The sequence below is a fragment of the Carassius auratus genome, unplaced genomic scaffold, assembly GCF_003368295.1.
Source record: "Carassius auratus strain Wakin unplaced genomic scaffold, ASM336829v1 scaf_tig00012849, whole genome shotgun sequence".
NCBI lineage: Eukaryota > Metazoa > Chordata > Actinopteri > Cypriniformes > Cyprinidae > Carassius > Carassius auratus.
In genome coordinates, this window is record NW_020524336.1 from 1 (window position 1) to 26421 (window position 26421).

At 35.0% G+C, this 26421-nt stretch overlaps 1 pseudogene; it reads left to right on the top strand.

The window, feature by feature from the left end:
* The first annotated feature begins 348 nt into the window (after nucleotides 1-348).
* Nucleotides 349-9446, top strand: LOC113073784 (DNA-binding protein RFX6-like; annotated as a pseudogene).
* The last annotated feature ends 16975 nt before the right edge of the window (nucleotides 9447-26421 follow it).

Here is a 26421-nt window from a genome sequence, read left to right on the forward strand (position 1 = left end):
TTTTCTCTTGAACATGCCAAATGAAAAGAAATATAGGGAGTCCATTGAAGAACGACATGCTTCATCAACCACAAGCGTCGCAGACAAAGAGAGCTTGCAAAAACGCAGATGACCTCCATGCTTCAGTTCTTGTTGACCAAGACAATCTCGGGAAAAACATGTTTTTCAAAGCCAGGCTTGATGAGGAGGAGGATTCTGGCATTAAATCAGGTGGGGAAATCATTGTTTTCAAACTGGCTTTGATTAAAGTACTGCTATGCTTTCAGTTCGAAATTCTCAATCTGTCGCCAGTTTGTTGAGCCATTATACGTTCTGAATAGTTTTGGCACATGTTACGGTTTGAAAGCTATGTGTGTTATTCATTTGGCAGAAGCTGATGAAAGTAATGGAAGCATTTCTTCTGAAGAGGACCTGGGCCACGTGGAATATTCGAAGACGTTCTCTGTGAAACAAACTGTGCCAAAAAAAAGCATCAGTCAGATCATCAAGGACAAGAAGAAACAGACTCAACTCACTCTACAATGGTACTCTCTCATCATTTCATCTTTAATGAAGCTTGCCATTTAAATAATGTACAGAAAGTGGAAGCAAAGAGTGATACTACATTTGGGTTTTGTTGTTGTATTAGGCTTGAGGAAAATTACATCGTTTGCGAAGGTGTCTGTCTGCCACGGTGCATCCTCTATGCTCATTATTTAGACTTTTGTCGGAAAGAGGAAATTAGATCCTGCTTGTGCTGCCACTTTTGGGGAAGGTAAGAGGAGTTTTATATCTTCAGTTATATGCCAAACAGTTATTGGAAACATTCTCAGTGCTGTATTATAACTTAAAATGTATTCCGAAACCTATTGCATTTAAGGTGTATTTTAGCTGCTCTGTAGAAAGCTATCAGACATTATCCGCTATTGATTTTGTATTTACAGTTCATAGATAGCGATCATACTATATATTAGAGCTCTATTCTTGTCATTTCAGACCATAAGGCAGAAATTTCCTCTTTTAACAACACGGAGGCTTGGAACCAGAGGCCATTCAAAGTAAGAGAGAGCCAGATGGTCTGGTTTCTGGCTAAAAATATTTTTTATTACTATTTAATTTACTATTTAAATGGCTATGTCTAAAGCTCTCCATGTTTGGCTTCTGAATGTTTTTCAGGTATCATTATTATGGTATTGGAATCAAGGAGAGCAGTGCGTATTATCACTCTGTGTACTCTGGAAAAGGTTTGACACGGTTAGTTTTGACCTTCGTCCCTTCAATTCAGCATACAATCGAAAGTCCTTGGGTGTTTTGAATAAACTGTAATAGGGGCTGCACAATTAATCAAATTTCAAATCGCGATTACAATTATGGATGCAACAATTTACTTAATCGTTCAAAGCGTCAATTAATCGTTCAATGTCCTCTTATGTTTTTCTTCATGCTTAAGATGCATTTTTTTTTCTTTCTACACATATAAGGGTTTTTCCCATTATTTTAATTTTAGTTTAACATTAATATGAAACCATTCTATAATATGAAAACATTATAATATGAAGCTATTCATCAAAAAATATTGTATGTATAAGGTTTGCACATTTTTTATAATTTAAACAAGAAACCAATCCGATGTATAGTTGACATTTGAGGCTTAATAAAAAAGCACTAAATGTGTTATGAGTGTTTTCAGCTAGTTTTTTTCATATATAATATGGCATGCAGTTGCATCAAACAAAGGTTTAAACATCATTCAGTGTAATTGTGATAATTGTAATTAATAATAGCGATTACAATTTCAAGGGAATAATCGACAATTATGATTTTTGTCATAATCGTGCACCCCTAACTAATGCAAGTGATTTTTCAATGGCCACGCTGAGACACATTATATTTATTGATGTTTATTTTCATAATTCATTTACATTCATTTTATCATATTAGTAATGTCTCTTATGTGTTTTGCGCAGATTCTCTGGAAGCAAGCTAAAAAATGAGGTTTGCAGTTTTACTATATATATACTTTTTTTAAATCAATCATGATTTTTCATATGAAATAGGAATGTTGCACTTCAATTTCAAAATCTCAACATTCTCAGGAAATTGATATATACTGGTCAAAAGTTTGGGGTTGGTATTTTTTTTTTTTTTTTTTTGTAAGAGCTCTCTAATGCTCACCAAGGCTGCATTTTCTTTATCAAAAATACAGAAAAAATGCTAAATATTATTGCAATTTTAAATAACTAATATTTTCTATTATAATATATTTTCAAATGTAATTTGTTCCTTTGATTTCAAAGCTGAGTTTTCAGCAGCCATTACTCCAGTCTTCAGGGTCACACGATCACATGGTGCTATTATTATCATCAATGATATATCAATTCAATGCATCCTTGCTGAATAAAAGTATTGACTGAATAAAAGTGACCCTAAACTTTTGACCCTTTACTATTAAATGGTGGAATACTCATGCATTCTTGCATATTATGAAAGTTTTATATAAATTGCATATGTATATATTTTTAAAATATTGTCATGTTTTGCTATCTAAAACAGCAGAATAATATTACTTTAATATTCGCAGGGGGGATTCACCAGGAAATACTCCCTTAGTTTCTAAAACAGGAACTCTTTTACCCGAATTCCCAAGTGCACAGCATTTAGTGCTTCAGGAGTCTGTGTCAAAAGAAAAGGTCAGTTGATTTCTATTGAGACCCCAATCCAAAATGATGTTTATATGAACTACTCCTAATTTACTTACCTTAGGTTCTGCTGTTGTTTTAATTTGTTAGGTCGACACATTGATTATGATGTACAAGACTCACTGTCAGTGCATTCTGGACAATGCCATTAATGTCAACTTTGAGGAGGTGCTATTTTAAGCTCTTGAAGTGTTTGTTATCATGACATCTAGATTCTAGACAAATACACGGTAATCAATCCCATTTGTTCCAGATCCAGAACTTTCTGCTTCACTTCTGGCAAGGAATGCCTGAACATCTCCTGCCACTGATAGAGAATCCAGTTATCGTGGACATCTTCTGTGTGTGTGACTCTATACTCTACAAAGTGAGTGTCTGTGAACAATATCAGGCATTGCTGTTTAAGGTTTTGGGTTCCATTAAAAATGGATTTTATTTTTTACCAGGATTCTTCGATGAATAAATAGTTGAAAAGAACAGCATTTATTTGATTGCATTTACTTTTGTAAAATTAAGAATGTTTTTACTGTCAATTTTGGTCACTTTAATGTGTCCTTGCTGAAAAAACAAGAACAACAAAACAAAATAATAAAAGAATCTTACAGACCTTAAATTTTTTTAATAGTAATGCATGTCTCAGTAGTTGATTTTTATTAAAACACATTTAGTAATGCAGTCAAAAGCATTTCTGGTGCACTTTCTACAATAACTTTCAGATTTTATTATGCTGCTTTTCAAGTGCCAATTATGTGCACATTTTATTATTGTACCCTTGAACTATTGTACATAGACTTTAAATATTAAAATAAAAATCAATCACATAAATATTATTATGTTTATTAATTATATACAAAGAGTGAAATAACCTATTATAGTTTCAATATTCATCTTTATTCAAATGTTTTCTATATACTTTTTTTACATGAAGTAGACTAATATTTATGATTTCATTTATTTTTTATTGTTTTATTTTTTTTACAATAGTATGTCATAGCTGTACTGACAAACTGGCTGAACTGTTTTTCACAGGTTCTGACTGATGTTCTCATCCCTGCTACAATGCAGGACATGCCAGAAAGGTTTGTCTGTTAAACTGCTGCATTTGTTATAATTGTTTTTTTTAAGCCATTGACTCAAAAAGATGTTGAATGTGATGTTGTCAAGTGTTTTGAGTGAGTTTAGGGAAATATCTCCAGTCTTTTGGCAGATATTCGAAGTTTTGCCAAGCACTGGGAACACTGGATGGTGTCTTCCTTGGAGAATCTTCCGGAAATCCTCTCTGAAAAGAAACTGCCAATAGCGCGACGATTTGTGTCCTCCTTAAAGAGACAGACCTCCTTTTTACATCTTGCACAGGTAGATATGTTGACAATAAACATGAATAAATCTTGCTTTTGCTAATTTTTTTATAAAAGTAATGCATTTACATCCTTTCAGATTGCAAGACCTGCACTTTTTGACCAGAATGTAGTGACTTCTATGGTGAATGATATCGATAAAGTGGATCTTAACAGTATTGGTTCTCAAGCACTCCTTTCGATTACAAGTGACCAAGATTCAGACTTCTACTCTGAATGTGAGTTACTGTTGGCTTGGTATTCAACTTTTTTTTTTTTTTTTTTTTAATCTCATATGTTGAGCCTCAACCTATATTCATGATTTCTTCATCTTATCTCCTAGATGACTCCATTTCAGTGTTTCAAGAGTTGAAAGACCTCCTGAGGAAAAATGCCACAGTGGAGTCTTTCATTGAATGGCTTGACTCGCTGGTCGAGCAGAAAGTTATTAAGGTTAATCGCATTTCAAGCTCTTAGTATTCCGGCTAGCCATGACTTGTAATATTAAATTGCATATTATCTGTCTTCTAGCCCAGCAAACAAAATGGTCGGCCAGTGAAAAAGCGAGCTCAAGATTTCCTTCTGAAGTGGAGTTTTTTTGGAGCACGAGTGATGCACAATCTCACCCTAAACAATGCTGCTAGCTTTGGTAAACCTTTAGCATGCATTCATACAAACTGCAGTCAGTGATTCGGCTGCTTTCAATTTCTCTGCGTATAATCGGAGCGTAATAGCATAGTTAAATCTGCACTATTCGTTCAGGCTCTTTAGCTGGGGATCTACTGCAGAGAATGAGCCATAAAAGCCTGAACAAACAAAGCTTTATCTTGTGTCGCGCGTGTGTGCCCTGATTAGGGAGCGACCTTTCTTAGTGCTTCTAACATTTGATGACCCTACAGGTGTTCACAAAGCTAAACAGTTTCACCCGGAAGGCCACACATCTGACCTCAGCAAAGGTTTAGTGAAACCCATGGGAAAGTCAGGTTGTGCTCATTGCATTGTGGGATATATATATAATCAGTCATGTACCATTCACTGCAAAAATAGTACAAGCAGTGTGTTATTCTGAACAAAGCCAGAGTTTGTGTACAGCTGAGTGAAGCTACTTTAATAGAGGTCAGATAGCTTTGATTATAATGGTTATTAAGATTTAGGAAGTGATTTTTGCAACATTTAGGTCTACTTAAACAATTAAACCTAGTTTAATGTTACTGACAGGCTCGTTCCATCTCATTCGGATGCTTTTGGATGAGTACATCCTGCTAGCCATTGAAACACAATTCAACAACGACAAAGAGCAAGACCTTCAGAATCTACTGGAGAAATACATGAGGAGTGCAGGTACCTTAATCATTTAATTTATTGGCATATTAGTAGGCCTTTTATTCGTTTATTTTACTGTACACTGCTGTTAAAAAAAGTTAGATTTGTTGATGTTTTTGAAACAAAAAGGCTGCATTTATTTGAACAGAAATACTGTGAAAGCATAAAGATTTATTACAATTTAAAATAACTGTTTTCTATTGTAATATGTTTTAAAATGTCTTTTATTTCTGTGACAGAAAAGCTGAATTTTCAGCATCTTTACTCCAGTCTTCAGCATCACATGATCCTTCAGAAATCATCTTAATATGCTGATTTGGAGTTCAAGAAACATTTATTATTATTATCAATGTTGAAAACAGTTGTGCGGCTTAGAACAGAAAATATTTTGTAACATTATAAATGTTTTTACTATCACTTTTGGTCAGTTTATTACATCCTAGATGAATAAATGTATAAATTTCTTAAATAACAAAATACACATTTCTAAATGACCCCTGACATTTCAATTGTAGTGTAGTGTATATGCAAATTTCTTTAACCTAAATGACTGTGATCTTTTCATTCTGACAGATGCTAGTAAGGCTACATTCACTGCCTCCCCAAGTTCCTGTTTCTTGGCCAATCGGAATAAATCCGGTGTGGCGTCCAGTGATTCAACTGTCAAGGATGAGAACCCACCAGATCATGACTTCCTGTCGCTCACAGCTGCACAGCAGGGGCTCGGGGCCAGTACTGTTGTGTACCATAGTACCGATCCCGACAACTTTACTATATCTGGTACTTGAAAACAGCAGCTAACATCAATTTGACACATATTCATGATAAATGTAGTATTATATATATTCTTCGGAAACCTCGAGCAGTAAGTTTACTATACATTTTCTCCATAAGAATATCAAGCAACTCTTCAGATTTAAGATGAATCTTTGATGAAAAGATGAGAAGATGAATTGATTTGAAACCAAAGACTAGGGTTTTTTAAACATTAATAAATCTATAAATTATTTTAAAATTGAATTATGTTTTCTACATCATTGCTTTACAATGTCAAAGCTCATATATAGAAGCAAATTTACCATATAAAAAATTTTCACTCAGAAATTGCTAGTTAATTCCACAAATAATAATAAAGAAATGGCAACACGTTGAATTAAAAATTACATTTTGAAGTATAAAGACTGGAATATTATACTTCAGTAAATATACTTAAGTAATCTTTGTTTTATTTATGCATTCCTTCTCCACAATTATGCTGTTATAGTATTTTAATGTTAATAAATTAATATTTAATATTAATAAAATAGTATTCGCATTTCAATATTTATAAAGTAAATATTTTTCTGTAAAGGTTATAAAGCAATTAAAAATTTCTATATTTCAGTTTTAATATAGTAACAGCATCATTTTGGAGGGAAAATGCATAAATCTTTTAAGACAAACCTGAATATACTGTAAAAAATATTTTTCAATGTTGTAAATGAGACAAGAAAATACTATTTCAGTCTTTCTGCTTCTAAATTTCCCATTTAATTCAATGTTTTGCTGTTTCTTTGTAATTTATTGTGAAATTGAATAGCAATTTCCAAGTAAAAATATTTTACATAATAATTTATATTAACATAATTACTAATATTTTGAAGGTCAAATGGATTACTCGCTGAACAGCGCCCCCCTGATGACCCCTCCGATCTCTCCTGCCATGATCAACCGTAGCAGTGTGATCAACCAGGGCCCGATGGCTGTGAGGACACAGAGCAGCTGCCCTATCCAGCCTCAGGTGTCCTGCCAGGCCTTCTCTGACACCATGTACCAGAGTCTGCACAATACCAGTTCTGGCTCGTACCCCAGCTCCTCTTACTACCAGCCTGTGTTCAGAGCTCAGACTCACACTCCAACATCAGCCTATCAGGCTCGTGCTGAAAGCGGCCGCTACGCACCCTTCTCTGGACACCAGCTGACCAAAGACTGCTTCAGCAGCAGCTGCACCGTGTCTCCCTACAGCTCGAGGGATGCAGTGACTGGATACGCAACCTCAGGTGACCCTGTGATGGATACTGAGGGCGTTCAGCTGCTGGACTCCACAGGGTACAGCTTTGGAGGAAGTGCTGCCAGTGGAGATGGATGTTCAGGTCCAGTTTGCAGCTCTGGGCACAATGGTGAGAAAAGCTGAATTATTTTTGTCTAATGAACAAATGTATATAAAAAATATACACAGCTGTTTGGAGTCAGTAAGCTTTTTTTTTAAAGAAATTAATACTTTTATTCAGCATGAATGCATTAAATTAATCAAAAGTGACAGTAAAGACATTTATAATGTTAAATGTCTTATGTCTTAAGTATTCATGTAAAAAAAAAATTAACCTGCTATTCATCAAAAAATTGTGTATGTATAAGGTTTGCCCAAATATATTAAGCAGCACAACTGCTTGCAACATTGATAATAATAAGAAATGTTTATTGAGCAGCAAATCAGAATATTAGAATGATTTCTGAAGGATCATGAGACACTGAGGATTGGAGCAATGGTGCTGAAAATGCAGCTTTGCATCACAGGAATAAATTACATTTTAAAATATATTTGAATAGAATATATAAAAATACTGTAATAAATACAGTATTACTGTTCTACCTTTAAAATAATTATAATTATATATCTTTAATAATATATTTTAAATAATTAAATTAAAAATAAAACAATGAAAGCAAATGAGGAAATGCCTGTTGGAAATTTTCCAAGTATTAAGCGTGCACAATGAGCTTTGCTGCTTATGCGGGGAAAGCAAGTTTGAGTCCAGCTCATGTCACATTTCTATTCTTCCCTATTCTATCATTTTTTGTCCTTTTTCACTGTTCCTATTAAAAAGGTAGCAAAATTGGCAAAAAGGAATTGCATACATGAATAAGGAAAACTATCAAAAAAATATATTTAAATAAAAAAGCGATTTACCTTATGTTTATTCCACATAGATTTATCTGTAACACATTTGCAACGCCCAAAAACTGACCTCAAAGGACGAGATTTATCCTGTATTTTAATTATGTTAATATGCTGCTCATTAAGGTAAATATGGCTGTTTTCAGATGCTCCTTTTGAAACATTGATCTTGGGCTTTCTCCTGGTCAGGATATTACAGCAGCAGCGGGTATGTGGACGCTCAGAGGATGGGCACGTTTATCGATCAGCATGTGTCAGTTATCAGCAGCGTGAGCAGCATTCGCTCTGTTTCGGCCTATGCTGAAGTGCACGACCCTCTCAACATCCTAGATGACACCAGCAGGAAGACAACAAGACCCTACTACACTGAACTGTCTGCAATGGGTGCACACACAGCAGGTGAGCACAGAAATCCTGCTAAGGGAGACCGGGGCTAGTTGTCATATGTTTATATATATATATATATATATATATATATATATATATATATATATATATATATATATATATATATATGTGTGTGTGTGTGTGTGTGTGTGTGTGTGTGTGTGTGTGTCATTGTCATTGTATTTACATTATCAAAGTAAGAAAAAAGAAGTCTCTTATGCTCCCCAAGGCTTTATTTATTTATTTTTTTAAATACAGTAAAAACTGTAATATTGTGAAACATTATTGCAATTTAAAATAACAGTTTTCTATTTTAATATATTTTTAAAATGTGATATATTTATGTGATCAAAGCTGAATTTGCTTATACATAGTGTGACAACTAGACCCAGCCTCCCTCATATATTTAACAAGGCCTTTACATGGCTATTTATTGCCCATTTTTATCTAAAATATCTTCCATTATGGTCTTATTTTATCGTAATTTTTTCAGGATCCAGCATTGCTCATTCCTGCTCCATCTCGACACCCTGCATGTATGGAGGTCCTGCTCCTTATCACTCCCAGAATGCACTGCTGCCTCTCCAGGGGACCACAGAGATTAGAGAACTAGTGTCATCTTTGCCCCCCATTAACACTGTGTTCATGGGGTCAACTGGTGGGCTGTCCTGACTGAAACCTTATCTGTAATTCAACATCTCTGCTGTACTCACAGAAGGTGAGATGTGTTTTTAGCTCATTTGTATATCTTATAGTACATTTTTCTTTGTCAAATGCATTGGAGACAGGCTAACTGATTCATTGTATTGTTTTTTTTTTTTTGTATTTATGCCAGGTAATGGCACAATCATATATTTTATTTAAGATGTTGTAGTATTTCATATATTACCATTTCATCATTGTTCTTAATTTGGCATTCTTGTATATACTAATAAAATACATATGTTAATTTTCAAAAGAGGTCAAAAGTTTCTTTGATAAATTATAAACAAAAAAACATCTACACTGTGAACATCTTATATTGTTTTGTAAATGTTTCCACCAAAAGAGTCAAAAGAGGATCAGCCTTCGATTACAAATGATACTGTAGCTTTCTTAGAAAAAGCTTTAAGCCATAAAGGACGTTACTAACGCAGACATTAAAAATAGATGAGCATGAAAGCAGCAGAAGGACATTAATAAAGCAGATGCAATGAAGGCCTGTACACACCATGCAGTATTATAGTTTTATTTATATACTGTTAGCGTGTTTATTAACATTTTCATTTAGCTTAATTTTACATTTCCAGTTTTCATTTAAATTTTATTTCATTTTTTATAAATTCTGCGTGTGATATTGTCATTTTATTAATTGTTTTTTTTTTTTTACTATTTGTTTAATTTATTTCTATTTAGGTTTTACTTCATTTTTTTTTGTTTCAGTTTATAATTTTAGTGCTTCGACACAACCTTAGTTTCGTTTTTAATTTTCATTTCATTTCTGTTTTATGTATTTAATATTTCAATTACTCAAATGTATAATTACAGTTCATTATAATACTCTGGTTAAGGGCATTTCAAACTGACAGTACAATCGTGTCCTTCATGTGAAGAGATTAGCTGATTTCTGCATTGTTAAATTAATATTGTTGATAATTATGTTGACTAAAACCAGGCATCCATGCCACAAGATGTTCATACATTGTGACTCTTGGAGTGGTTTATTCATCCCTGGGTTCTTTAAATCCAGCTTTGTTAGTCTTTGACCAGATGGATGCTAATAAATCCATAATCAGATGAGCTGAAATCATATAATTGCATTATAATATATTTGTAGGTATGGTGCTGGTGCAAACTCACACAGCTCAGAAGAGGATTTCAGCATTTGTGTATGAGTAAAGACGTGATGATAAATGATAAGACCGGCCGCATTGTACTGGCCTTTATCTCTTTAAAGGGAAAATCCATTTCGGGCCTTGGACAGGAACAGATGGCTTGAAATGTAATGATTACAAAATCCTGACGTTAAAATAGTTTAATTACAAAGTCAATAATGCCTCTAACAATTGCCTGGGCTTTAGTGTAAAAACAACAGAAGGCACAACGCAAACTTTGGGACAATGTTTAACCAGAACTTTGCATTAGGCAGGAAGACCCATATGCAGCTCTGGCAGAACAAAGATCAACAGATCCTGTGTAATTATGACTCTGTGTGTGTGTGTGTGAGAGAGAGAGAGAGAGAGAGAGAGAGAGAGAGAGAGAGAGAGAGAGTAAGCGAGAGAGATGTGTTTAGTGCAGTAATGTGTGCTTAACTGACTATTCTCACAATCATATTTACCTCTTACACATTTATAATCATTGGCACTCTTCTTACAACAGCTTTCAAATCTTAATTCACATCAGTATGTTTCTTTCTTAGCATATCACTACAGCATGAATATAGCCATCATCCATTGCACAGACCATTTAAGGTTATTAAAAGATATTTCTTATGCTCACCTGCTTTTATTTAATGAAAAATACACTAAAAACAGTACATTTTCAAATAACTGTTCAATTAATGTTTTTAATGTAATTTATTCCTGTGATGCAAAGCTGAGTTTTACTCCAGCATCATTACTCCAGTCTTCAGTGTCACATGATCTTTCAGAAATCATTCTAATTTGCTGATTTGCTGCTATGCAGACTGCATTCAGTTAACACATTATCACCAGGATCAACTCTGCAGTAGAAGTGTTTCCTCAACACTTGAGATTCCAGGGTTGAGAGGAAAAAACCCTACACAGCATGTGTAGCAACACATCCATGGAGAAACTTTATCACTGTGTACAGTTTGCAGAGCAGGCTTTTGGCTAGATTTCCCAATAGGGCTTTGTTAACAGGTTGTCACATATCTTTCTATGCATCAATAGCCAATGGAATGAGTAATAGAGGCCTCAAGAGAACTTTTTGCGTGAACTGTCCCTTTAAAGCAGTTTCTGTATAGAGACACATAACATATAATAAGTCTTGACCAATATCAGGGTATGGCTTAAAGGAACAGTTCAACCAGAAATGTAAATTTGCTGATTTACGTCAGGCCATCAAAGATAAAGATTAGTTTGTTTTTTTCACCAGAACCGTTTTGGAGAAATGTAGCATTACATCACTTTGCTCACCAATGGATCCTCTGTAGTGAATGGGTGCCGTCAGAATGAGAATCCAAACTGCTGAAACAAACACAATCACAATAATCCACTAGTAATCCACATGTCTCCAATACATCAATTAACATATGGTGAAGTGAAAAACTTTTTGTTTATTAAAAAAAAATGATTAAAGTAACATCACCAGACCTTTTACTCTCAATTGGATTGATTTTGGTATATGGCGAGAAGAAACTCATTTTGTTTCTCCATCTTTTAGACATCTTTTTGTCTAATTCTTGTTTTATAATTCATGACTCAATGAATGCCACAAGCATCATGATGTCTTCTGCTCGAGTAGTAGTAAGTGCTAGGTGCTTTATGTCCACATAGAGGCAGTGTAGTGCAGGAGATTGAAGACTAATGTCTGGCTCTGAATCATGAACCTGTTCAGGAGCACTTTGGCAGTTTCATACATTATAATCACTGTTTTAACATTAAATGTTAAACGTGTGTGTGTGTGTGTGTGTGTGCGTGTGTGTGTGTGTGTGTGTGTGTGTGTGTGTGTGTTGTAACGCCAAAGTGTGTGTTTTTATATATATACATTTGCTCATTTGTAAAGATCTTAGTACAGTATAAAGCACCGGCTTAATAAACAAATGTAAATGTATTGTTTTTTAGTGGATCAAAAAGGAAATGCCAAAAATGTGTATTTTCGATCAACAGTATTTGCTTGTTTTGCAGTAAAACATTTACCTGTGAAGCAAAATTTTATAAAATATTTAAGACTTATTTTTAGATAATATATACATTTTCTCATCGTATTGGAAAAAAAACCCTGTGAAACCCATAAAATTTTATTATATTTATAATTATTTATCAAATAAGTTTTATTACCTTGGGCCTTTATATTTTTCCCCACAGTTACCTCGTCACAGCCACAGGCTGTCTATCATTTCAAAGGTTCTGACTAACAGGAAGCCCAAGAATTCCACAACTGCATGTGTCCTAACCTGGAGTAAGAGCATTGTGGGCATTTCTCTCATTGGTGGTAAATGTGTGGGACAATCTCTCATGGGCTCCCGGACAAGAGACGCTCCTGCAGCCCTACAGACAGCAAGATAATTTAGTGCATATAAGAAATTCTAAAGTTAAAGAGGATGATATGATTTTATTTGGATGCTTGACAAAAACTAACTAAAAATTTAAAGTGCATCTAGACAAAAATGTTTAGCTCACAGAGGTTCATGTGCCACTTAATGTCTTTTACCTGTTCTTGGGTACTTTACATTCATTCTTTTGCTTCAGTTTAAAGGCTGATGTCAATGTGTTTGTCTAACGCGCCGCAGAGGTAATGTAAATGTCCATGTTCTCTGTCGTATCAGTGCCAACGCAGAACTTAGAGAACTTATTGAAGAAATATAACAAGGAGAATCAATACAAAACAAATTTAACATAGGAGATAAATTCATATATTTTTGTTTATGTATATGAAATTGTTCCATTACCATAAAAAGTTTGACAATAAATTCCAGATCTTTATTGCTTTTGTCATTATACAAAATAACATTAAAGAAAAACAATCGTTGATAGTAATTAAATCAAATATATATATATATAAAGATTCCCAGAATTGTCAAATATTTTTATAAGATGACTATTGTCTCTGTTAAAACCAATTTGTTACAAATTAAGATTTATTTGAAACAGTTATATTGCCATGATTCCAAATGAAGGGAGTTTGAGAAGAAAATTGTGACAATTTGTAAAAAAAGAAGATCTTGCTGATGAAATGTGGATAATCTATGGGTGATTTTAGAAATATTTTAATCACGTGTTAAAAATTTCAAGCCACCTATTTGATTAGAGAGGCTATGAGGAATATGCTTCAAAGAGAATTAGGGGTGAACAACATCTCTTAAGCATATTAATCTTAAAGGTCTCATTTACGTCGTCAATTAGGGAACCTTTTAAGCACTCCATGATTAATGTTAAATCTTTTAGAGGTAGAGGTATTAAGAATCACAGAACTATTGTATTAGTACCAGTGTCAAAAAAAAAAAAAATTATATATATATATATATATATATATATATATATATATATATATATATATTAGTGCTGTCAAAATTAGCGCGTTAACGCATTCGATTAATTTGAAATATTTAACGCGTTAAAAAAAAATAACGCAATTAACGCGGTTGCTGTTTTTTTTTTATTTCCAGTTGTGGCCTATGTGTGTTCAACGTGCAAAGAAATATGGATAAGACCAAGGAAGGACTTTTAGACGGAAAGTTTCAGTATAAAACTCTGCCGGATTACTCTTCAGTCTGCCACAAGAAACATTACTCTTCATTTAGTCTGCCACAAGAAACCGCAACATTAAAATCATGAACTCAAATGTCATTGTTTAAAAAAAAAAAAAAAAAACAATGACTGTAACAGTGCGTAAATCAGACCTTTCTGTAACGCTAACGTTAATAAGCTTAAACGAAATAACTAAATAATTGTGTAGCGGAGTATTTTTTGTACACAGTGCCGCGAACTGTCAATCACTCCTGTACGCGTGCATCACTGTCCTCCTCAGCTGCAGCAACTTGCGCTCTCTCTCTTCATCAAGCTTTAAAACAAAAAGGGGACAAAAAGATCATTTTGTCTTTGTGCATAGGCTATAGATTAATTAGATAAATGAATATCTAAATTTGTGCCTTGCCGTCTACGGTATTTTTTTAGAACTTAGAAAAAAGATGCTGCAGCCAATGAGCAGCCAGCGGGGGCTGCAGGACGACTGAACCTCCGCAGACAGTTTTTAATGTTTATCAGGCAATAAATACTCAAGATTTTGCTTTAGTATAACTCACAACGAGTTTCACACACCTTCTCCGGCCACGTTGAGTTGTTGACACTTAACAGTGGGAAAAGCGACACATGCGCTATTCACTTGTAAGGGTGAATGGGTAATGTAGTTTCTGCTCTGGGTGGGATGAATTAGGAAGCTTGCATTGTGAAGGGCGCTGTGAAAATCGGCAGTGCAGGTAAACGATTAAAACCTCTATTAAAACAGATGTCCAAATGAGCGTACCGGTACGCTACAAGCACGTTCTGGGCGCACGGAGAGGTGGCGGTATGCTCAAGAGCTATATTTGGAAGTGGCGGTACTGAGTACTGGTGCGTACAGGCCCACTTAAAGCACTGGCAATGACTATACTTTGGAATTTTTTTGCAGTCCACTTAGAATTCAACATGGAAATCATTTTTGTTTTTTTATTGGCATTGATTGTTTTGAAATTCAAATGGTACTTACATGCCTGTGTTTTTATTTCTGTAATAAATATGGCTTTCAAGCCAACAGTTAATTTGGAGAATATTGATGGTTTATTGCAGGTATGTTGTTTACATGAGAAAATCTGTGTTACAAGTTAAACAAAAATTCCAATAAACAATCATATTTTGAATTTAAATAGTTTCTTTGTCTTGAGTTTACATTAATTATTTACATTTTACATTTACATATCCAAAAAGTTTCAGTCTTTTAATTGCGATTAATCGCGATTAATCGCGATTAATTTTAAAAAATTGTGCGATTAATTAGTTAATTTTTTTTAATCGATTGACAGCACTAATATATATATATATATATATATATATATATATATATATATAGGCGCGGTGAAGAAGGACACGACGAGTAAGTACTGGCGTTGAGCTCCCCGAAGGGTGGATTTTATTAATAAATAGTGTGGCAGAAGTCGGTGCGATGAGGTGGTCCGGTGCAGGGTGCTCAGCTTCCTCTGTGGCGGTGTGGGTCCGTTGTGCTCTCCCATGTGCGGTGGAGCTGGCGGTCACACACTGCTCTCTGAAAGCACTACAGACAGTTAGGATTAGCTGGCTCTCCTGGAGACATCTCTCACCTCTGTGTTCGTTTGCTGTGCTTAAATGTGACTGCTTGGTTTCCAGGGCGATGCTGATGAAAGCTCGGGACACGTGTCACAATATATAATGTATATATACACCCACATCATCTTAGATTGATCTAAAAAACTAAATAGATGTAGACTAGTTGTTCAAATAAGACTTCAATTTGAAATGTATAGTTAATTTCATCTACAAACCTATCCAAATAAATGTCAAAATGCTAATTGTTTTGTATGTTTGCTTTTATCATTCTGACTTTTTTCTTTTACAATGTTTACAAAGTGTCTTTGTGGTTATCAGGTTGGCCAAACACAGCTTAACCTCCTTTGTGCACGCTATTTTATCCAAAAATAATTGCAGTTGTTAGCGTGAACCCTAATGCGCTTTATGCAGACACTGAGCATCCAGCTGGTACTTCTCCTGCTTTTCCCCTGTATGATCTCCATTCTACAGAGGGTCTTTTGGAGATGGAGTCTTTACACATTTATCTTTTAGCTGGGTGGAGTGAAAGGAGTCTATTCATAACATCATTTTAATTAGAGTGGGAGGTGAGATGCCATTGAGGGCCACTTGATGCAAATGGAATGAAAGTGTCAAATGTACGAAATCAAATGAATGTATCCCTCCACGCTCATGCTTTGGCATCAAGAAGCAAAAGATATGTGAACAAAATCTCCCAAATAACGTAGGTAAAAACATTATTGAAACCTAATATGCAAACATCCTCCTTGAAGTTCATATCATTTGCAGCTGACTGAATCTGATGCAGTGCAGAATCACATTAGGTTTTTTTAGTTGTTGCTCTGTGTAGCTTTTTGGAATTGCATTTTGACTGTGTATGTCAAGCTAAATGAACGTTCCCCATCCCCCTTGTCTCTTTGTTACGGCCCTTTGCCTCACTGGCCTGTGTCAGTGTCTCTTTTGTGAGGACATCCCGTGTCTCTATGGCAGCCCAGATGAGGTTCAGTGAAGGCAAGACATGTGATGTCTGGGCGAATATGGCCAGGTGTGACAGGGTTCTTTTCAATGGGGCAAGACGTGCCGAGACAAATATCTCAAAATATTAACACAACGCTTAAAAGTAATGCAGCGATGGATTTTTTTTTAAAGACCTCCACCAAAAAATAAAAAGCTGCTTTAAAATAATTGAATTAAGAAAAATTAATTAATAAATAACTTCAGATAATTTACATGTTCACTATTACTTTCTAGCATACTCTGAACACTAATAGATCTCTTGAGATGTACGTGGATGCTAAGATTATATAGAAACCATAAAAACGCTTTGTTTGCCTTTATATGTAAGATGTAATTTAATTAAGCATTTGGAGCCTTTTGAGGGGCACTATTTTTCCTGTTTGACCTTGAGGGAACAGTCTTCTATATATGTGGGAAATCAATAGCATTCTAAAAAGGAACTTTCTTGTGTTACAGCATTTTTTCAGCTACAGATGAATCATTTTAACAATGGGAAGGAAAAAGAAATGACTTCCAGAATGTGCCACATACTTTAATGACAATCAGTTTGTCTGACATGTTTGCTCTCCTGTAGTCCTCCTCAAGATAAAGTCACTGTAGTGGAAGAACACCATGCTTTTCATCTACCTCCAGATGGGTACAGGTTAAAATAAAGTTACTCTGCTTTACTTTTTGATATATTTAATAAAAGAGAAATTAATAAATTTTAGCAAGTTTATTTTTAAATGACAAATTTTACCATTCTATTTCCTCCCTGAACTCCTCTCCTCTTTTTACTATAATAAGAATAAAATGTCTCATAAATAAATAAAAGGAGGTAAGATAATTCAAAGTCTGAGATGCTCACTATTAGAGGTATTTGGTAAGGCAAATTTTCCAAAGCACTAAACTGAAGCATTAAAGGGTTAGCTCACATGAGAATGAAAAACCTTATTTCGAAATCCTCCAATGTTTTCCTTAACAAATCCTCATTCAGTGCTTATAATTCGTGACCAGCGTTTCATTTTGTTCTCTCTCCAAGCTCGTCACTAACTACGCTGCGCTGAAGAACTATGACATCCGCCTGCATGTCTTCCGGTTCCCCACAGTAAGAAGAAGTGAGAAAAAAAGTGTATATTACATTTGAAATCTGGATATTTATCTTCCTTTATTCACCCCCCGGAGCCGTGTGAGGGACGTTTTATTACAGGTGTGCATACTTTATTTCACGTCTTCTGAACTGTTTTACTCCCATTGAAAGGCTTGGAAGAGCAAGGACAGTTTTTAATATAACTATGATTGGATTATTCTGAAAGAGGAAAGTCACATACATCCAGGATGCTTCGAGGTTGAGTAGAACATGGACGAATTTTCATTTTTGGGTGAACTAACCCTTTAAATATGAGGACTTTTCTCAAACATTTGGGCTACAAACATTAATTATACCTACATTTACTTGGCCTGTTGGGGAGAGGTGTTTGTCTTATATTTTGGAGTTATGAACTGATATGCACAATAAAACTGAAGACCAGAAAGTCATAGAAAGCCGCCCAATAATAAAGCACATAGGGACACCCTAGAAACCACATAGACATGCACTCAAACAATCCAAAACACCCTAGCATTTGCAAGAACACAAATCATATGTTCTCCAGAAATCAAATTTTCTGTCTTTGACATTTCAATGTACTTGCTTTATTCTTTGGAAAGATTACCTGCTTTTTTTTTTTTTTTTTTTAAGTCGACCGCCTTGCGCAAACTTTTATTCCAAGTTACATGAAAAGTGGGAGAATAGATTGACATGCTTTATTTTTGGACCTTCTTTGTTACTGTATTTTTGGGCTTCATAAGGAGCCATGTGCTTCCAGACTCCATTGTATGAACCATCCTACTTCCCTTCAAAAATGTATGAACATACATCCAGTACATTAGTTACTCCGATGTATTTGAACAATGCACAACTGTCTCTTAAGGATACTTCATAAAATCTCCACAAACACAAAGGCCCTGCACCCACATACAAACATTTCAAGAATAAAACAGCCCTTTGAGAATGTAGTACCAACAAACAGGGTCAAAGAGTCATATCACCAAGACACAATCATTTTTTGATTTGCACCTGTTGTGGCGTGAATTAGAGGAATATGTAGAGCGTAGATCTTTCATCTGTTAATGAGCACATTTGTAGAAAGGCTTCTCAAGCTGGCGACATCCTTTTCATCCCCTCGTCTGCCCTGCTTTTTGTCCCTTCAAGCTCACCTATACAGCAAACACACTATATGAGCATTCAATTAAACTCTAAGGAGGAGGCAGAAAAATGCTGGGGAGGAGACGGACAAGAAAAACAGGCCTTTTCTTCCAGGAGGACATTGAAAAGGCTTGAAAAGGGTCTTAATTAGGAGATATGTCTTGATGTTTAATTAAGGTGATGCCGGGATAGCGATATCGATGCGTCAATGAACAAATTCTCAAATGATCCCAAATGGAGCAAAGCTAAAATGTGAGAAATGTTTTTCAAATGGTGTATTTAGAGCTGTATAATGATGCCTTTTATAGCCGCGGAATGAATGACCCGTCTGACTTGAAGCTGATGAATACCTGAACCCACGGCAACTGTTATGTATTCCTCAGAAAAGTCTCCGCTACCGACCGGGGCCAGATACACACGTCTGCGCCCCTCTACGGCATCAGCATACGTAATGGGTTTTAACGATATGTAGATGTTAATTAATAGAAATACCACTACTAATGAGATAATTATGGGCTCCTCAGGCATCTCATATCGGTTGGCATAGATTAAAGAGGAATGAGTTTGATTAACACCTCATTACAGACAGACAGACAGACAGACAGACAGCTAGACAGATAGATAGATAGATAGATAGATAGATAGATAGATAGATAGATAGATAGATAGATAGATAGATAGATAGATAGATAGATAGATAGATAGATAGATAGATAGATAGATAGATAGATAGATAGATTGATTGATTCTGATTCTGATTCTGGCCATCTATCTATACTGATTCTACTTGATCTTAGGGCCGCTTTTGACACTATAGATCGCTGTACTTTAATGTACCCGGTTAGAGACTATATTTGGAGTTTCACATTCTGCACTGAAGTGGTTAAAGTCCTATCTCTCTGATTGCAAGCAGTTTGTTGTGATGGGTGGTTGCAGGTTTTAGGTCGGTGTGGTGCACTCTGGTGTTCCCCAGGGATCAGTTTTGGGCCCTTTACTTTTTAGTATTTACATTTTTCCATTTGGCCAACTATTAGGAACACTTGGCCTTAACTTTCACCTTTATGCTGATGACACTCAGATCTACATACATTTAAAACCTGATGTCAATATTCCTGTGTCTTTTCTTTCTCTATGTTTTACCAGCAGGGCCATCATCTTGCAGTATTTCAGGATGAGGTCATAATCATTTTCTTTACTCAGGCGCTCTGCTAAAAAAAAATTTTCTCTGTCTGAACAGAGACTAGACTGAAGTGATGCTTATTGGTTTACCTCACCAGTTGCTAATTTACGCCAATTTAACATTTGATCTCAGCTGCTGGATTTCTGACTAGAACCAGTGCAAGGGAGCACATCACAACTATCTTGGAAAAATTACACTGGTTTCCTATTAGTTTTCGTATAGATCAAAAAATTCTCATGCTCACTTATAAGGCCTTGAATAATTTGGCTCCTCAATATATGTGTGAGCTTTTAACCCTCTACACCCCTACATCTGTTCTACGCTCCTCTGAAGCTGGTCTTTTAACTGTTCAAACAACTCGGCTAAAACTATGGGTGATCAGGCTTTCTCTTCTTTGTGGAATTCCCTGCGCTCTGAGATTAGAAATGCAGAATCCCTTAGTGTTTTTAAATCTGGTGAGGTCTGTACCGCTTGTACTGTTGTGTGTATGTTTGAACTTAATATTTTTTATATTTATGTAAAGCGCTTTGAGATCCTTCTTTTAAAGGCGCTTTATAAAATAAAGTTTATTATTATTATGTAATGTGGTTAAGTAACAGCAAGTAGCAGCACGTTGAAATCGACACAATACAAACAATCTTTCCTGCTCTTGACTCTTGTTCACTTATTTTGTCTATTTTTCAGCTGTCCTACTAGGGTTACAGGGCTGTTTATAACTCTGTGTCTGTCTGAGTGTGTGAAGGCCCCACCACATGACTGGTGATTCATGGGGACACCCATAGAGCTGTCAGTCCCGAGCCAGGTGTCGAGAAACTACCAGAGCGCCTGAGTAAAGAAAAAGATTGTGACCTCATCCTGAAATACTGCAAGATGATGGCCCTGCTGGTCACAGGACCCAAGCTAATGTAATAAAAGTGCTTTTCTAGGTTTTCAAATGAAACCTGATCAAGACAAAGCAAAAGTCACACTGAAGACTTATGATGTGTACACATGACAGCGATGACAGCCATTTCTGAAGCTGGGTTTCTCAGTACATAGAAATAATTAGTTACATGAGAAGTATTAGGGGTCAATAACAAATGGTTGTCCAAGGTAAGACAAGATGAGAGAAAATGTTCTTAAATATGTAATATTTATAGTTATGATTTGAAAAACATAACATAAAAAAAAAAAAAAAAAAAAAAAAATATATATATATATATATATATATATATATATATATATATATATAAATATATATATATATATATATATATATATATATATATATATATATATATAGTCTAAATAATAGATTTTGATATGTAATGCATTATAATATATAATATTTTAGTAATGCACCTTATCACAAAACTCACATAATCTCAGACTGGTTTCTGGTTTCTTGAACATGACAATGAGTTCGGTTTACTCAGATGGCCTTCACAGTAACCAAATCTCAATCCAATAGAGCACCTTTGGGATGTGGTGGAACAGGATATTCACATCATAAATGTACAGCCAATAAATCTGCAGCAACTGTGTGATGTTATCATGTCGATATGGACCAAAATCTTTGAGTAATGTTTCCAACACCTAGTTAAATCTATTAAATAATATATGAAATAATATGTAAATATAACAATATGAATTATTTGTAAAACCATTCCTTCGTAAAATATTGAATTGAAAGCTGCAATTTATGTATGGTTTTATGTGTTTTATTTATGGAAAAATGTTTGCAGAAATGTATTCTGCTTGTTTTTACATGAATGAGGCCCAATGACATTTATCTGCATCTATATCAATGTCTGTGATTGACTTTTTGCCACTTTATATTGAGCAATTTATGATGCATTTTAATACTATATGTTTATGTTTATTTACTGTATTTGGTTTTATTGAGATGCCACAAGAATCAGGAATTCCTGCAATGCGGAACATGATCCATAAGTAAATGCTACCAGTGTGTTTTTTAGAGGAATAAGTGCATTACTCTGGCAGCATGTTTCCCAAGGTGTCATGCTGTAAAAGTGTGCATTCTTTAAGTTCACTGCTTAATTTAGCACCCAATATGTACACTTTCGCTGTGCTTTTTTCATATTTTATCACTCAAGACATATGCAGCGTAAGTTAAGGTTTTAGTCAAGACCATATAATGATGCACAACTCATTCAACTAAAACTAGCAAATCACTTTCCAGCTGTCCTTGACATAAACCTCTGTGGCCCAGATCCTGGAAAATCATTTTAATCATATGAGCGGGTGCTGATGATCCACAGTCACCCCCTCACCCCTGGGGTCTCACTGAAGGCTTGAAGGCACAGTGGTTTAAGCTTCAGAAGATTCCCCACAACATAGCAGCAATGCTTTAGAGAGTTTCTGCAGCTTGTTATAGGAGATGCCTGAGATGGTTCTCCCAGTGTATATTTTCATTTACTCTGAGTGCTTGGCACACTCTCTTTATAAACACAAGCCTAGGTACACATAGACAGAATAGTTGCATTGCACTCCATGTGATGAAAGAAGCTATTCATTAACATATCTCATTTACATAGCTGAGGAGCAATATTTAGGGCCCTGAGGAGCCACAACCAGACAGATTATGGTTCCTTAAGAAACCATAGCAAAAGATACTTTACTAACGATTTATAATTATTATTTTTTTCTTTGGAAGTGTTTCTAACGTTCGCTCTGACAAAAATTTATTCATCACAATTATTTTCTAGATTATGAAATGCAACATGTAATCTAACATTTGTTTATCATCCACTTCAACTGAATCAAATTTTTTGAGAATTCAAAGTAATTTCTTAAAATATAATGTATGAGATCAAATTGGAGGAAAATAATTGGTGGACTGAAATGGAAAATGTCAAGAATTATTTTTTATGTAAATGCATAAAACATTACAAATATTTTCTTGATATTATGTTTGATTATTAAAATACTTTATCACTGCATAAATGTATGTCAAATTGTTGCATTATGCATTTTAATGTTAAGAAAAAACTACTACTTAAATTAGCAGTGCAACAAATGTAGCCTGACAGTAGCTGTTTTCAAAACAGTCTAGCTTTTCCAGTAAAAAGCTATAAAATAAGTAGTAAGACAAAATTATACACTAATGTTTTTGTGGCACATTATATTGCACACGCAGCTTTACTGCCAAGTGAGGCACTCAGATATTACACCATTCAAAATTAATTCTTTGATTTGGCAAGAATGCATTAAATTGGTTAAACGTGACTTTTACATTGTTACAGAAAGTTCCAAGTTGAAATAAAAGCTGTTCCTTTGAAATTCCTATAATCAAAGAATCTTGAAACAAATTAAGCAGCACAGCTGTTTTCAAGACTGACAATAATGGTCTTAAGCATTAAAAATTAGAATGATTCAAAAGGATCATGTGACACTGAAGCCTTGAATAATGGTGCTTCAACTTCAGCAATTTTATATATATATATATATATAATTTTTACTGCATTTATAAGAAGCCATGATTTAACAGAATATTTCTCTCTCTCTCTCTCTCTCTCTCTCTCTCTCTGCTTCCAGGTGTCTGTGGTCCCTCAGCGGCTGTTTTTGTGCATCTAAATTGTGTCATGCACCTTGTTTCCAAGTATGGCCACTGTGAAGGAACCGTCACTGAGGGCCTTTGTGGGAAATTAATGGTCACAGAGAAGGGCAAAAAAGACAGGCCAGCTGCCTCTGTCACCACCGGGGTCAGACTGCAGGCACTGTGCGGCTTTAGGTGTTCCTGCAGTATATAAACCTTACACTTGTTTTTCTGCTAATCTGATTTCGCTGTCATCAGCTGCCTCTCCTCGTTTCACATTATTTGTCTGCTTGGCGCCATGAAACAAACAAACAAACACATACACACAGTAAATAAAATATTGTTAAAAGCAACTTCTAATTATTAAATGTTAAACTAAAGCAACATGGTTACTGCATCGTGGACCTTAGAATGACTGTATAGACCAATCAGTCTTTGTGTGCAGAATGTTAGAATAACATTCCCTAACAAATACACTACAGTTCAAAAGGTTAGGTTCAGTGCAATTGTTTTATAAAAGAAATTAATGCTTATTTTGCAAGAATGCATTAAATTGACCAAAAGTGAGAGTAAAGACATTTTATAAAAGATTGGTTTAAATAAAATGCTGTTCTTTTGAAATTGATGTTCATCAAAGAATCCCGTATGCATCACAGTTTCCACAAAAACAATAAAGTAGCACAGTATATTAGAATGATTTCTGAAGGATCATGTGACACTGAAGACTGGAGTAATGATGCTGAAAATTCAGCTGTGATAACAGGAATAAATTACATTTTAAAATATATTAAAATCGAAAGCAGTTATTTTACAATTTCATAATATTTCAGAATTTTGTCCGTATTTCTGATCAAATAAGTGCAGCTTTGGTGAGCATTAGAGACTTTAAACATAAATTGATTTTACCGACCCAAAATTTTCAAACAATTTTTTACATTTAGTTAATAACATTCAAGGAATGTTAAATTATAATGTCACTAATGTAGTGATGTGGTTTAATATTATTAATAATATGCTATCTAAGCTATAACCTACATATTATTTGAACATCTTTTAATGTAATCAGAACATCAGAAAATCAGACAATTTAAGACTTTTAAAAACTAACATTAAAGGGACAATTTAAACAACATTTTTTACCAACACAGTGACAACTTATCTACAAATACTAATCACAATACTAATCATAAAGATGTTCCATAAACTTTATTTGAACCTTTTCTTTTACTTCACTGGATCTTAACAGTCAAAGACATCCAATAATAATTAGTATTGATGATGTGCAAATGGCCCCCAAGAAGTACAGCAAGGTATAGCTTTCACAGGGCTGTCATCATTCAGAGAAATGTGCATTACACTTTCAACTGGTCATACAGTACAATCAAATTATGTGCATTGGGAAAAACTGGACATACTTAAATCTTGAAACAGCAAAATCATTAAATCATTATTTCCATTATAAAAAAAAAATAAAAAAATAAATAAAAAAAAGCTGCTTTACAAAGGGCAGAATATTTATGTTTTAAAAATGAATACAGGCTAAATACTAATCATTAGATTTAATTTAAAATGATCTTTTTTTGTTGTTGTCGTTGTGAAACAAATCTCTTTCAGAGATCTGTGCTGTCCCACAGTCCTAATGTCCTCTTATAAATAAGAAAGATTTGTAGAAACAAAAACTTCAATAGAGGACTCGGAGACCAAGGACACATCTGCCACTGTGTTCTTCAGAGGCACAATCAAATCATGTTACATTGTGCTGACTTCCCTAATCGCCCCATCAGAGCTGAAAAACACAAAGATAGTGCTTCGTCTGTCAGCTAACCCATTTGATCCTAAACACACGAACACTTGTGTTAGTAGTCTCTCCGGTAGTGAGTTTCATTGAACCAACACTGATAATGTTTTAGGACCCCATTCATGACTTCAAACTGCACAAAAAGGTTTGGCCTAAGGGTCTCCTCCACTACCCCAAACCTCACAAACAGCCCCCCGCTCCCCTCACTTTCAGCTGTCTCCTGAATCACACGACCCAATGATGATGGACGGCACATGACCATGACACTGCACCCTACTGCTCCGCTATCCTCATCGACGCACGCCTTTGTTGGGAGAGAGTGTGTGTTGTTACAAGCGGGCCACCCTAATTTTAACCGCTTTGAATGGGCCCAGCCCTGCCTGGATCCTAGTCCCTGCCAGGAATTGCCCAACGACTGACAGTCATGGGTTTTGTCAAGGAGACAGGACTGAAGACAAAAAACATTCGAGCCGGGTGGAATTTCTTACCACTGTGAAAATGCAGCACTAATATCTTCCTCCTCCATTTTTTGACCCCTCCACATCGCAGTTCCCCCAATTGTGGCTTAACCACAACCACTACTGTAAATTCCTCTTCAGTTGAATGGGCACAGTCAGAAATAATGTCAGGATGGTGTAAAAGGAGAGACTTTGTGAAAAGGAAGCTGATTCTTTGCATTGCATAATGATTTGCATATACTTTCAGCGAAATCAGCATGCAAAGCATTTGGGGTAAATTATTTGGTAATTTAACAGATTTGATGTTGCTTCCTCTCTCAGGTAGGGCTGCACGATATATCAAGATAAAATCAATAGTGAGATATGGATAACTGTCAAATTACAGCAGCCATGATTTAATTTATATGCGCTGTGGGTTTAAAGCACAGAAGTGTGATCGATTACATGCATGCAACTCATGATAACAGTATATCTGAATGGTTTGGTTCAATAACTGTGATGAGATGCTGAAACACTATCATAAACGGCACACAGTCAAAAGAACAGTGCCACACTTCACA